General features: G+C 39.0%; 1 protein-coding gene across 1 annotated transcript in view; it reads left to right on the top strand.

The window, feature by feature from the left end:
- Positions 1-1,013: 1,013 nt before the first annotated feature.
- Positions 1,014-14,325, top strand: part of ITPRID1 (ITPR interacting domain containing 1) — a 107,628-nt gene continuing 94,316 nt past the window's right edge. The window contains exon 1 of the mRNA XM_070787869.1: positions 1,014-1,065. The gene's annotated coding sequence lies outside the window, so the exon portion shown is untranslated. The remainder of the gene's footprint in view (positions 1,066-14,325) is intronic.

Genomic DNA, 14,325 nt, shown 5'->3' with positions numbered 1-14,325 from the left:
CATTATGTCCTTCATAAGAATGCATGCTGAATGTGACTGTGAAATTTAAGTTTTTAAAATGAGGCTAGTAATGTGCTTATTTACCTTTCAATAATGAAATTGTCTGATCTTTCAACTAAAGTACTTCATAGATACTGAAATACCATGGAGGATAAGACTGTTAGCCCTTAGAATTTGGTCCTCTTCCTTATGGGTTTGGGAGTATGTGTATATATTTATGTTCTGTTTACTCTGAAAATTTCCAGTAGAAGTTCTTGAGAATTGAACCTCTCCACCCAGAATATCAAGTTCCCCTGTCCTCATTTCCAATGATGGTTTGCAATGCAAATCATCAGGTTGTTAACACTCAGTACCATAACCATGGTAACCAAATGAAGACAAGTTTGCTTTACTTCCTCAGTGAAGTGCTTTCCAGTCCTATATTCAGACTTGATGTCACTGCCAGCAGGTCAGAGGGTATTAAAGGGACAGCAAGAGGATTCATAGAAATAAAAACACAGCAGGAACCATTGTATCTATTCCCCACACACTCTTTTGAGTCCAGGACATCTTACTAATAACTTCTTCTTTTCCTCACTAGTACTTTTTTGCTGCTTCCTTTCCTTAGAGGGGAGACTAAAGAGAATCACTATATATCTTTATCCCTACCTTGATCATGGGTCTTGGCAACTAGACTGTCCTGGCTTTCTGTGACTACTTTTAAATAGGCACAAATATAAACCTAGCTCACAGTCCTGTGGTCACAAAGACTATTTAGTGTTAGAAGCTGTGATGCTCAAGGAGCCAGGAAAGCATCCAAAACCTCTCCAAACACTTTTTGAGAATGACTACAGCAAGTTAACTCCAAGGGCCACTTCTCTGCTGAGACTCCTTTCTTCTGGTATAGTAACTTTCATAATTTATTTGTTTCCAGCCTGTGGGGGAGGGGATATTAGTTCTCTGTTCTCATTTTCTCTCAGTAGGAATTAAAGGGCAGCTGTGGCATGTTCTGAAACTTTTTTTTTTTTTTTTACCTGCAGCTGTGTGACTGGGTAATTCCTGGGAAGAAAGACTATTAGCAATAAGGTAAGCAATCTAATTGCCATGGTTTCTGGCCTGGATGATTTCTGCATCCCTGTGACTTCCTGGGTGACTGCCATTAACACACAAAGGTCTAAAACACAGGGGATGGGAATGCTCTAGGCTCAAAATGGTTACCTTATTCTCCTGTATCATGAATATTGTTTCAAGCAATGTTCATAAGATGAGATACAGAAATTCTATTTCCTTCCTTTGGTATCTGTTGTCTGCATCTTGGATCTCTTGATTCTTTTTTTCCTTACTATCTGAAGGAAATTTAATACATTAGGATAAAGCCAAAAGCCTTTGGCTTTTATCTAATCCGTGAATTTAGTGAATATGAAAACTGAGCCTAATGTGCTCTGGCCATGTGACCTTTTTTGGTATGGGTGGAAACTGCTGTAGAAGTGAAAACTTCTTTTGCAAGAGTAGAGAAAGTTGATTCAGGGATAGGCTTGCCAGACACCCTGTAACGCTTGAATTTTAAATAAATAGCAATTTGTTTTGGTGTGAATATGTCCTAAATAATGCAGGATCCATTCTTATGCTAAACATTATTTATTTTTAATCTGAAATTTAAATGTAACAAAACACCTTATATAATTAGTTGCTAAGCCAGACTATTTGATTTAGGGATGAAAACTGAAGACTTAAAAGGACAAGAAAAAAGTATTCATTTTTCTTACCACAAACCTTTTGCCCTAAAGTTTCGTTGAAAGATCACCTAATTATCATTTTCTTGCTATATATACTATATTAGGAAATGATTTACTATTGGTATTCAAACCTTAATAGGAAGAAGGAATAGTCAAAAATAATCATAATGAGGCAGGTATTCTCACTATAATGAATTCTATCTGAGAATCTAATTTGATAATTCATTCTCCTTTTAGTTTTCATTTTTCTTGAATATTAGTAAGATTTATGACCTTTATGGAGAAGGCAATGGCACCCCACTCCAGTACTCTTGCCTAGAAAATCCCATGAATGGAGGAGCCTGGTAGGCTGCAGTCCATGGGGTTGCTAAGAGTCGGACACGACTGAGCGACTTCACTTTCACTTTTCACTTTCATGCATTGGACAAGGAAATGGCAACCCACTCCAGTGTTCTTGCCTGGAGAATCCCAGGGACGGCAGAGCCTGGTGGGCTGCCACCTATGGGGTCGCACAGAGTCGGACACGACTGAAGTGACTTAGCAGCAGCAGCAGCAACAGCATGACTTTTATGTTTTTAGTCATTCATAGATTTTCTGTTTCTGAACTGCCTGGTTATTATACTGCTTCTATTTCCATGTATATATGTTTTGATTTCTAATTGCATGCCATACGTTAATGTTATGAAAACTTTTAATGTCACATATACTGCAAGTATTTTTACATTTTGTAAACATTTTGACATGTCTACTATGTTTGATAGAGTAAACTTTAGATTTTTATCTGGTCAAATCCATCATGATTTCTCTTCATTGCCTTTGGTGTCATTTCTCTCTAGACTTTTACCACCGTAAGATTAGGAGAATGTTCACCAATAATTTATTCTAGGACTCTTTTTATTTCAGTTTTCAAATTAAATCCTTAATGCTATTGAAATTTATTTTGATGACTTGTTTAGGACTGTATTTTTCTTTTATTCATTGCTTTTTAGTTAATATTTAATTTAGAAACAATTGTATATTGACATACAATTGTAGAAAATAATACAAAGCCTTCCTGCCTTAATGCAGAATCTTTTTAACAATGAATACATAACTTATTTCTGCATGCACACATTTTATCCAGGAAGATTTTGTCTTCCAAACATAGTCAATGGGTACAAAGTTGTAATATCATGATCATTTCTTAAGTCCATTTATAATGAATAGGATCTACTCCCTTTGCTACATTCCCTGAGATTCTATGGTTATGATCACGGTGGAAAAGCAAGAATGACGATGATCTCTCTGATATCAGAAGAGTAAAGAATACTGCTAGAATTTGCCTCAGTAAACAGTCTGGAAGGAAAGGGAATTTAGACATAGGAGCTGGGTTAAATCTTGATGTCTTCATTACCAGCTCATTTATGTAATTAAGATCTTTACCATCATGATAGTTTTCTAATGAAATATGAAATATGCAGTATGATGCAACTTTTACTGTATAACAATGTATTTTTAAATTTGAGATGTATGCACCTGAGGATCTTATAGCAAACTGTGGGACTTGTCATTTTGCAAAGGTACTAAGAAAGGCAGGGCTTCCCTGGTGGCTCAGTGGTTAAGTATCCACCCGCCAATGCAGGAGACATGGGTTTAATCCCTGGTCCAGGAAGATCCCACGTACCACGGAGCAACTAAGCCCATGTGCCACAACTATTGCACCTGTGTCAATAGCCCACAGCTACAGAGCTCATGCTCCACAACTGCTGAAGCCCACATGCCCAAGAGCCCAAACTCTACAACAAGAAAAGCTACCACAATAAGTCTGTGCACAGCAACTGGAGAGTAGCCTCCACTCACCACAGCTAGAGAAAAGCCCATGCAGCATTGAAGACAAATCACAGCCAGGAATAGATAAAATTATACACATATAAAAAAGGTAGATGGAAGGAAAGTGTGATAGAGCCCAACTAAAACTACTCTTCAGAGAAATAAACATCTGCATTGGTCAGAGATCTCCAGAGAAATGAAATAGAAGATAGAGAGACAGAGAGATAGACAGACAGACAGATACAGACATAGATACATGTAGAGACAGAAATATCTATATCTGCATCTATCTATCTATCTACCAAGACATTTGGTATAAGGAATTGGCTCACACAATAACAGAACCCAAGAAGTTCCATGATCTGTTGTCTGCCAGTTGGAGATCCAGGAAAACTGGTGGTGAGGTTCCAACCAGAGTCAGAAGCTTGTGCCGTAAGAGTGCCAGTGGTGTTGATCCCAGCTCCAGAGCAGGAGTAGACTCGTGTCCCAACTCAATCAGTCGGGCAGAGAGAAGGAATTTTTCCTTTACCTTTTCTATTCAGGCCCTCTGCAGATTGACTGATACTCATCCACAGTGGGGAGAACAATCTGCATTTCTCAGTCTACTGAGTCCAACGCTAATAGTCTCTTTTGGAAACACCCTCACGGACACACCTAAAATAATAATTAGCTGGATATTTGGGTATCTTGTGGCCCAGTGAAGACAACACATAAAATTAATCATCACAGCAACAGATAAGACAACACAAGATTTCAGTAAGTTAACATTGAAGAACATCTGTTTAATTGTTGCACAGGCACAAGGTAATTGCCCTTTGGTAAAATTTATGCTATTGTTGTTTACATGTATTTTAAACCACTTGTCTGGAATGCTTGCCTACCCATTATCCCATCTTCAAGAGCCAGAATTCATATTTTCATTTCAAAGAAGCCTTTTCTTATGCCCCTAAATGAACATCTTCCTCTTTTAATTTTTGTCAACAGCTGTATTGTACTTCTTTTAAAAGGCATTTTCTGCTTCATGATATTTAGTTAATAAATACTATTTCTTATACTATAAGCTCCTCAAAATTTCTTTGTACACAGTGGGTAGTATAATATTAAATTGAATTAGTAGATGTCATTATTGAATTTAACTTACAGTTCATTTATATCGTGTGCTTCCATGAGCGACTACTAGTGTATATACCTTGCTGAAATGATGGAGACTATAGAGATGAAGAAGGCAGTGGAGACTGAGAAGGCAGTGGCACCCACTCCAGTACTCTTCCCTAAAAATCCCATGGATGGAGGAGCCGGGTAGGCTGCAGTCAATGGGGTCGTGAAGAGTCAGACACAACTGAGTGACTTCACTCTCACTTTTCACTTTCATGCATTGGAGAAGGAAATGGCAACCTACTCCAGTGTTCTTGCCTGGAGACTCCCAGGGACGGGGGAACCTGGTGGGCTACCATCTATGGGGTTGCACAGAGTCAGACACGACTGAAGTGACTTAGCAACAAAGATGAGCAAGTCACAATTCCCATGATTTTGAGCAAAGACAGAGCCCAGGGTCAGAAATATTAATTCGTTCAATAAGTGGTTATTGCTTATCACCTATTATCCATGCTCTAGACTAAGTATCATGGATACGAAAATGAGTACGTCATGGTCTTTGTTTCCCAGAAGTCCATTTATCTGAGTGGGAAAGGCAGAAATGTACATAAACTGCTTAAAAGGAGTATGAAGAGTGCTAAAGTTGGTGTGAGCTTCAGAAGCAGGCTGGATTGGGAGTGGAGAGCGATATGAGAAAAAGCTCTACACAATAAGTTCTGCTTGAGCTCAGTGAGATGGTATCCGTTAAAGAGAAGGGGCAGAAATGTAGAAGGATCTGCACCCAGAGGGACCGGAGACAAGGACACATTTGAGAACAGCAAGTAATTCTGTGCAACCAGAATATAACGCACATGAAGGAACCTAGATCGCAATGTTGTTGGGATGGAAGACCCAAGGTAGAGCACAGATGCCCTACATCCTTTCATTCTCCTTCCCTAGGATGAAGCAAAGAAAATGTTGAGAAGACAAGAATAGAAATGATGACAAAAGAGGGAATCACTGAGAAATAAAGACCTCTTTGAAGTTGAAAGGGGATTGGCACAGACAGAGCTAGCTGTAGGTGAATGATTTGATCCAACTTTACCAGCCTCAAAGTCATTTCAGGTTTCCGGGAAGCTGTGTATATGATTCTTGAAATAATAATCTTTTAATTATTTTCCCCAACAAAAGAGGAAAACTCCAAGTCCAAGAGAACTGACTTTGGGTTCCAACTTGGGCACAACTGCCTTGTCTTTAAATCCAGCTTGCTCCTAAATGGCAGGAGTGAACACCCTTCACATATTTCATGGTGGGAGGAAACCACCCACAGAACAAGTCATCCACAGACTGCTTGTTCCTCCCAACAGAGTGTTGACAGAACACTCTATTCCCCAGGCTCTGCCTCTACTTCACTGAATCATTTGAAATCTTTACAAGTGTTTGTGGGACTTTAATACTTGGATAGGGAGGAAGAGCAGAAGGGCATTCCTGGCTTGGGTTTGTTGTTTGAGTTTTTGAGTGGTCTTCCAAACTTATGAGTAATAGGAACAATGTTTTATTCTTCTCACTTTTATAGTTTTGATGAATATAGCTTTAAAATATTTTTAAAATGTGAGCTCCATTGGTCAAATATCAGTCTATGCGGAGGCTAGAAACTGAGTAATCAACTTAGGAAAGTATCTCATCTCATCCAATTCTCTCATATTATGCAAGAACAAACTAGTTTCCAAGAAAACTTGAAACTACATGTCCAATATCATACACAAATTAACTATCTGTGGATTAATTATAATTTTTATTTTCCTGGTGATGAATTAATATCTTTCATCTGCTTGTTAGCTGTTGGAACGCTCATAAGAGAACGTTAAAAAAGGTATCTACTCATAGTTTTGGCCAAAATGGCAGAAAGGGGCATCAAGTGATGACAGAAAATCCTGCTTCAAAATGGTTGTTATATGTTTGTATGTGTGTATGTGTGTGTATGTTGAAGTAGGAAATGGCAACTCACTCTAGTATTCTTGCCTGGAAAACCCCTGGACAGAGGAGCCTGGTGGGCTACCGTCCATAGGGTCACAAAAGAGTCAGACACGACTATCATGCATGCACATGTACATATGTGTGTGCATGAATATACATATTAAACTTTATCGCTTTTAAAATTCAGATCCATAATGCACTATTGTCTGATTATGTATGCCTATTTCTGGTAAGTTGTTTAACTGTTAAACCATTCTTAATGCTTTCATAACCAGATTTTCTTTGATATTGTCAGTGCCTTGTTGGCAGTCATTCATTCAACAAACATACATTGCGTATCTTTTTCACATAATTTTGATTTGAGAGATAAGATCTCTGTCCTGAAGAAAAACTCAGGGTGGTTAAACTGATGTGTAAGCAGACTTATAAAGCAATGTAAAAGCTTTAACAGTATTTACACTATGGAATTAACAAGTAGCTATCAAGGCTACACTCATATAGGGAGAGCATATAGATGGAGAGGATAAGAGGTAGCTGAGGACTGAGGTAAATCCCACTCAAAATGTAGAGGCTGGAAAGGAGAAAACCAGCAAAAGAGTTTGAAAAAAGCTTTGAGTAAGATAGGTAATCTGGGAAATTGTGGTTCAAAAAAACAAAAGAAAAGATTGCTTCCATTAAGAGGAAGTGAAGTGAAGTCAGTCAGTCGTGTCCAACTCTTTGTGACCCCATGGACTGTAGCCTACCAGGCTCCTCAGTCCATGGGATTTTCCAGGCAAGAGTACTGGAGTGGGTTGCCATTTCCTTCTCCAGGGGATCTTCCCGACCCAGGGATTGAATCTGGGTCTCCCGCATTATAGGCAGATGCTTTACCATCTGAGCTACCAGGGAAGCCCAATTAAGCCCAATTAAGAGGAAAGGGTCCACCCCACTCCAATACTCTTGCCTGGAAAATCCCATGGATGGAGGAGCCTGGTAGGCTGCAGTCCATGGGGTCGTAAAGAGTCGGACACGACTGAGTGACTTCACTTTGACTTTTCACTTTCATGCATTGGAGAAGGAAATGGCAACCCACTCCAGTATTCTTGCCTGGAGAGTTCCGGGGATGGGGGAGCCTGGTGGGCTTCCGTCTATGGGGTCGCACAGAGTCGGACACGACTGAAGCGACTTAGCAGCATCAGCAGCAGCAAGAGGAAGGGGTCAACTATAACAAGTGCTGCTGAAAATTCCAAAAGGATAAGAACCGATAGTTGACCATTATTAAGCTGATTTGAGTGCATTATAAAGAGAATGGGAGGTGTGGATGGGGATCATTCCCTATGCTCCAAGCAAAACTACAAGTTTTGTTTCACATCAGGTTGATAGCAGTGAAGGTGGTTGGTCTGATATATAAGGACTCCTTTGCCTGTCTGTCTGCTCTCTTAATTTTAGTGGCTTGATGTGAGATGTGAAAGGAACAGAGAAATTAAGGAAGACTCACAAGTTCCTGGCCTGAGCAACTACTTGAATAGTGGTACCATTTACTGAGATGAACACTGTAATAGAGGCAGATATGTGGGAGGGTCATGTAGAAGTCAAAGAAAGAATGAAGAATTCAGTGTGGTACATAATAAGTTAAAGATGCCTATAAGTTTGAGTGGCGATTTGTGTGGTGATGTCAAGTAACTGGGATACCCTATTCTGCATCTCAAGAATCTTATTCCGAACCTATGGACCTGAAATCTGCATTGGGGACTCAATACCAGTTTTCCCTGGTAGCTCAGTGGTAAAGAATATGCCTGCCAATGCAGAAGACTCAGTTTTGATCCCTGAGTCAGGAAGATCTCATGAAGTTAAAAAATGACAACACACTCCAGTATGCTTGCCTGGCAAGTTACCTACCACGGGGTCACAGAAGAGTGAGAGGACCTAGCGACTAAACAACAACAACAGTGATCAGAACACCAGGGATCTGAAAAGAGAGAAGGATCTCTCCAGCACAAAAGACAACATAATTCAGAATGAGAATTAACTTTGGGTAAGTCAGAATAGGCAAGACCTAGGTTCCAAGTGGTCCTGGGGACACTGGGTTAACCTAGGGGAGTCAGCAGAGGCCAATGCCATAACTTCTACCCTGTCAGTCCACTGGACTATTTGAGCCTGCCACTTAATCTGTGGGGCTTCCTGGGTGGCTGGGCAGTAAAGAATCTGCCTGCAATGCAAAATGCACAGATTCCATCCCTGGATAGGGAACACCCCCTGGAGGAGGAAATGGCAACCTACTCCAGTATTCTTGCCGGGGAAATCCCATGGACAGAGGAGCCTGGCAGGTTACAGTCCATGGGGTCTCAAAGCGTTGGACACGACTGAAGCAAATAAGCGCATCATGCTTTATCTGTGTCCTTTTCCAAGAGACTGCCCTGGGGGGTCAAGCTGGTGGATGAAGCCAAAGCAAGGTCATTCAAGCATCAGAGAATACATTTCCAGAAGCAGATTTGTTTACTAACTGGGAAGGCATCCACTAAAACAGAGGGAACAAAAGAATTTTTCTTTACAAACCAGTCCCTGACCTCTGCTTTTAGCAAGAGTTCCCACTTTCCTTGGCAAGCTTTTTCCTATTCTAAGGCCAAGTACAATTGAGCTGGCAGGGAGCATATCCTCACTGGCTGTGCAAGGCTGGTGTCTGAGGTCACACATGTCATCGTCGAAAGGAAACTGGGGGACGTATGTATAAAGCAGCAGCTTGATCTAAAGTTTTGATGATTTTTACAGTATCAGGTTTGAAAAAGTAGTCGATAGGTGAAAATTCCACTTTATAGGACAGAAGCAGCAATTTGAGGTCAGATCTGCTTACCACCTCCTGGTCCCACTACAAAGCAAAATCTTTTTGCTATACAGAAACTGACTTTCCGCTAGGTTAATTAAGGAGCAAGACTACTTGGGGAATCTTACTCTTTTGTCATACATTATTCTTTTCTTCAAACCCTGATCCTTTACTGAGTCTGATATTTCATGAATGTTGTTGAGCATGATTTTGGGGGTTTCCTCCTTGTGAGATTTTGCAGTGTCAAAGTTGATGCTTTTTTTTATAATTCACACATACAAAATGCAATTGCCAGAGAGAACTTTTTTACTCAAAAGTTAAATAACTAACATTAAATGTAGTTTCTAAATTTTATTTTGTCATATTATGGGTTCTAGTGTATGAAATAATTCTATAGTTTAGAAATATAATCACCTCTGTATTCTGTCTTATGTTATCACTGAAATTTTTATAAACCTTTATTTGCTCCCAGAAGACATTTCTAAAATTAACTTTCCAAAATTAGCTGGCTAAAGGCCCACCATTAATATAGATATTAACTGTCCACCCTCTGCTTTTATTTTTAATTAATTGAGATTTCTTTTTTTTTAATTGAGATTTCTTAATAATTGCTTTTTAAACATAAAGTTAGCAGTCATCCCAAATAATAATTTGCAGTAATTTATTATTGCAACAATAATTGTATATTTATACAAGTGAGCAACAGAATTTTAGTATATAAGCATGTAAGAAAACTCTTATTGCCAATTGCTTATAGAATGCTCACCTGTAATTAAATAAAAATATTCAAATGTTTATAATAATCTGAACAACTTGACTTGTTAAAACACTGATTAGGAATGATTGTCTCCGTGTCATATTATCAGTGATTGTGCAGAAGTTTAGGGGTTTAAGACATGATGCTTGAAGTAGGTATTTGACTATTCAGTCATTTCTTTAAACCTGAAGAATAAACTAACACAATTGCAGATAGATGCTTGGAAATAATTTAGTCAAGTTTAATGGTTTTGTACTCTAGTTTTGTTACTTTAACTTTTTTAATGTTTTGTTTTGTATTAGGGTATAGCCAGTTAGTAATGTTGTGATAATTTCAGGTGAACAGCGCAGGGATTCAGCCATACATATACGTGTATCCATTCTCCCCTAAACTCCCTCCTTTCAGGCTGCCACGTAACGTTGAGCAGAGGTCCATATGCTATACAGTAGATCTCTGTTGGTTATCCATTTTAAATATAGCAGTGTGTACATGTCCATCCCAAACTCCCTAACTATCCCTTTCCCCATCCTTCCTCATCCCCAGCAACCATAAGTTCATCCTCTAAGTCTATGAATCTTTTTCTGTTTTGTAAGGAATATAATATGTTTCATTTATTTTTTGATTCCACATATAAAGAATGTCATGCTATGTTTCTCCTTCTCTGACTGTCTTCACTCAGTATGACACAGAGTGAAGGTCCATTCATGTTGCTGCTAATGACATTGTTTCATTCTTTTTAAGGGCTGAGTAATAGTCCATTGTATACACATACCGTATCTTCTTTATCCATTCCTCTGTCAGTGGACATTTTGGCTGCTTTTGTGCCTTGGCTATTGTAAACAGTGCTGCAATGAACATTAGGGTGCAAATTTACTTTTGGATCATGTTTTTTTTACAGACATATGCCCAGGAGTGGGATTACAGGGTCATATCGTAGCTTTATTTTTAGTTTATTAAGGAACTTCCATACTGTTCTCCATAGTGGCTGTACCAATTTACATTCCCATCAAAAAGTGTAAAAGGATTCCCTTCTCTTCACACCCTCTCTAGCATTTATTGTTTGTGGAATTTTTTTTATGATAGCCATTCTGGCTGGTGTGAGGCTATATCTCATTGTAGTTTTGATTTGCATTTCTCTAATAATTGACAATGCCAAACATCTTTTCATGTGCCCGTTCACCATCTGTATGTCTTATTTGGAGAAATGTCTATTTAGATCTTCTGCCCACTTTTTTGAGTGGGTTGTTTGTTTTGATGCTGTTACAAACAGCGTCATGAGCTGTTTGTAAATTTTGGAGACTAATCCCTTATCAGTCAGGGCTTCCCAGGCAGCGTTAGTGGTAAAGAACCTGCCTGCAAATGCAGGAGACATAAGCAACACGGGTCCTATCCCTGGGTGGGCAAGATCCCCTGGAGAAGGAAATGGCAACCCACTCCAGTATTCTTGCCTGGAGAATCCCACGGACAGGAGCCTGGCAGGCTACAGTCCATAGAGTCACAAAGAGTCGGACACGACTGAAGCGACTTAGCAGAGCACAGCGCAGCAGCCTTATTGGTCACATCATTTGCGAGTATTTTCTCCAAACCTGTGGGCTGTGTTTTTGTTTTGTTTATCGTTTCCTTTGCTGTGCAAAAGCTTTTGAGTTTAAGTAGGTCCTATTTGTTTATTTTTGTTTTTATTTCCATTATTCTGGGACACAGATTGAAAAAGATACTGCTGTGATTTATGTCAGAAAGTGTTCTACCTATGTTTTTATCCAAGAGTTCTATAGTCTCCAGTCTCACATTTAGGGCTTTACTCCATTTTGAGCTTATTTTTGTGTATGGAGTTAAAGAATGATCTAATTGCATGTTTTTTACATGTAGCTGTCCAGTTTTCCCAGCACCATTTGTGGAAGAGACCGTCTTTCCAACAGTGTGTAGTCTTGCCTGCTTTGTCATATATTAATTGACCAGAGGTGCATGGGCTTATTTCTGGGTGTTCTATCTTGTTCCCTTAATCTATGTTTCTATTTTTGTGCCAGAACTATACTGTTTTGATGACAGTAAGTTTATAGAAAAGTCTGAAGTCAGGGAGCCTGATTCCTCCAGTTCTGTTTTTCTTTCTTGAGATTGTGTTGGCTATTCAGGGTCTTTTGTGTCTCTCTACAAATTTTGAGATTTTGTTGTTGTTGTTGTTCTAGTTCTGTGAAAAATGCCATTGGTAATTTGATAGGGATTGCATTGAATCTGTAGATTGCCTTGGGTAGGATAGTCATTTTGACAATATTGATTCTTCTAATCCACAAACATGGTATATCTTTCCATCTGTTTATGTCTTCATTGATTTCTTTCATCAGCGTCTTATAGTTCTCAGAGTACAAGTCTTTTGCCACCTTAGGTAGGTTTATTCTTAGGTATTTTATTCTTTTTGAGGTAATGGTAAATGGGATTATTCTTGAATTTCACTTTCTGATCTTTTGTTGTTAGTATATAGAAATACAACAGGTTTCTGTGTATTAATTTTATAACTTGCAACTTTACCAAATTCATTGATGAGTTCTAGCAGTTTTCTGGTAGCATTTTTAGGATCTTCCATATGTGATATCTTATAATCTACAAACAGTGACAGTTTAACTTCTTCTTTTCCAATTTGGATTCCTTTTACTTCTTTTTCTTCTCTGATTGCTGCACTTGCTATTTTAATTTTGTACATATTTATTTAGCACCTACTATCTGCTGATAATTCAAATACTGACAACCAGCTAGTAAAAGAGGCCCTTATTCTCAATGTGCTAATAGTCTGGGGATTTTAAACAATTTACACAACTGCCCTAGGCTTCTGTCTCCTTTCTTACGATAGGAGATATTAATAAAGGTCACAATGATGTTAATAAAAGCCAAATTAAATGATGGGGGCAGACTATGTTTCTTATATCATGTGCATAATATATTTATTAATATCCCAATTGTCTCAACCATCCTTTAGGGCAGATAAGCATGAATCTGCATGCTCAGTTGTGTCTGACTCTTTGCAGCCCTATGGACTGTAGTCCACCAGGCTCCTCTGTCCATGGGATTCTGTATAGAACAGTCTTTTGGACTCTGTGGGAGAGGGAGAGCGTGGGATGATTTGGGAGAATGGCATTGAAACATGTATAATGTCATATATGAAATGAATTGCCAGTTCAGGTTCGATGCAGGATACTGGATGCTTGGCGCTGGTGCACTGAGACAACCCAGAGGGATGATGGTACAGGGAGGGAGGAGGGAGGGGGGTTCAGGATGGGGAACACATGTATACCTGTGGCAGATTCATGTTAATGTATGGCAAAACCAATACAATATTGTGAAGTAATTAACCTCCAATTAAAATAAATAAATTTATACTTAAAAAACAAAACAAAAGAATAATGGAGTGGGTCGCCATGCCCTCCTCCAGAGGATCTTCATGACCTAGGGATCGAACCTGTGTCTCCTGCATTGCAGGCAGGTTCTTAACCACTTCAGCCATCAGGGAAGCCTCATACACAGTTTAATAGGCATGGGAGCATGTTTGGAGTACAGAACCTGGGTTTGAATCCTGTTTGTTGTGTGACTTTGGGTATGCAATTTAACCCCACTGCTCTTAAATTTACTACAAAATTGTGACAATTAGATTACTTCTTTCATTGACAATTAAATTAAATAACAGATTATAGAATTCAGCATAGAATCTAGCACATAATAAATATTCTGCTGAGGTTAAAGGTTATTAAAATTCAGTACAATTTACCCCCAATTAAAAATAAGGGAATGCAGAGAAATTATACAATTTGTACAAGGCCACACAATAAGTTGCAGAGATGAGATTCAGCCAGGTTGATCTATTGCCAACACCCTCCTCATTTTTTACATTTTGGGTCTCTAAACATATCATTATAGATGTAACTATTGGGCAGATTTGTAGGATACTTATTATGTTAATCAATGCTTTTAAATTTTCTCCTTGATTGGGGGCACTCTCCAGTCCAGTTTCTTTGCTTCTCATCCACTTTCAAGACCACTAGATTGAATCTTCCAGAGTGTGGATGTGGCCGGATAAAGGGTGAGGCCTTTACTCTCTGGCCTCCAGCTGTGTCTCCATTGAAAAAGAAACAGTTCTTGCACTGAGGCAGGGAACTTGCTTGGATATGAGCCAGGCTCCCAGAAATTGTGAAGCTGGATCCATTCAT

Source organism: Bos indicus, chromosome 4, assembly GCF_029378745.1.
Source record: "Bos indicus isolate NIAB-ARS_2022 breed Sahiwal x Tharparkar chromosome 4, NIAB-ARS_B.indTharparkar_mat_pri_1.0, whole genome shotgun sequence".
Lineage (NCBI taxonomy): Eukaryota > Metazoa > Chordata > Mammalia > Artiodactyla > Bovidae > Bos > Bos indicus.
Note: the sequence above shows the minus strand (reverse complement) of the source record. Positions and strands in the feature narration are given on the sequence as shown.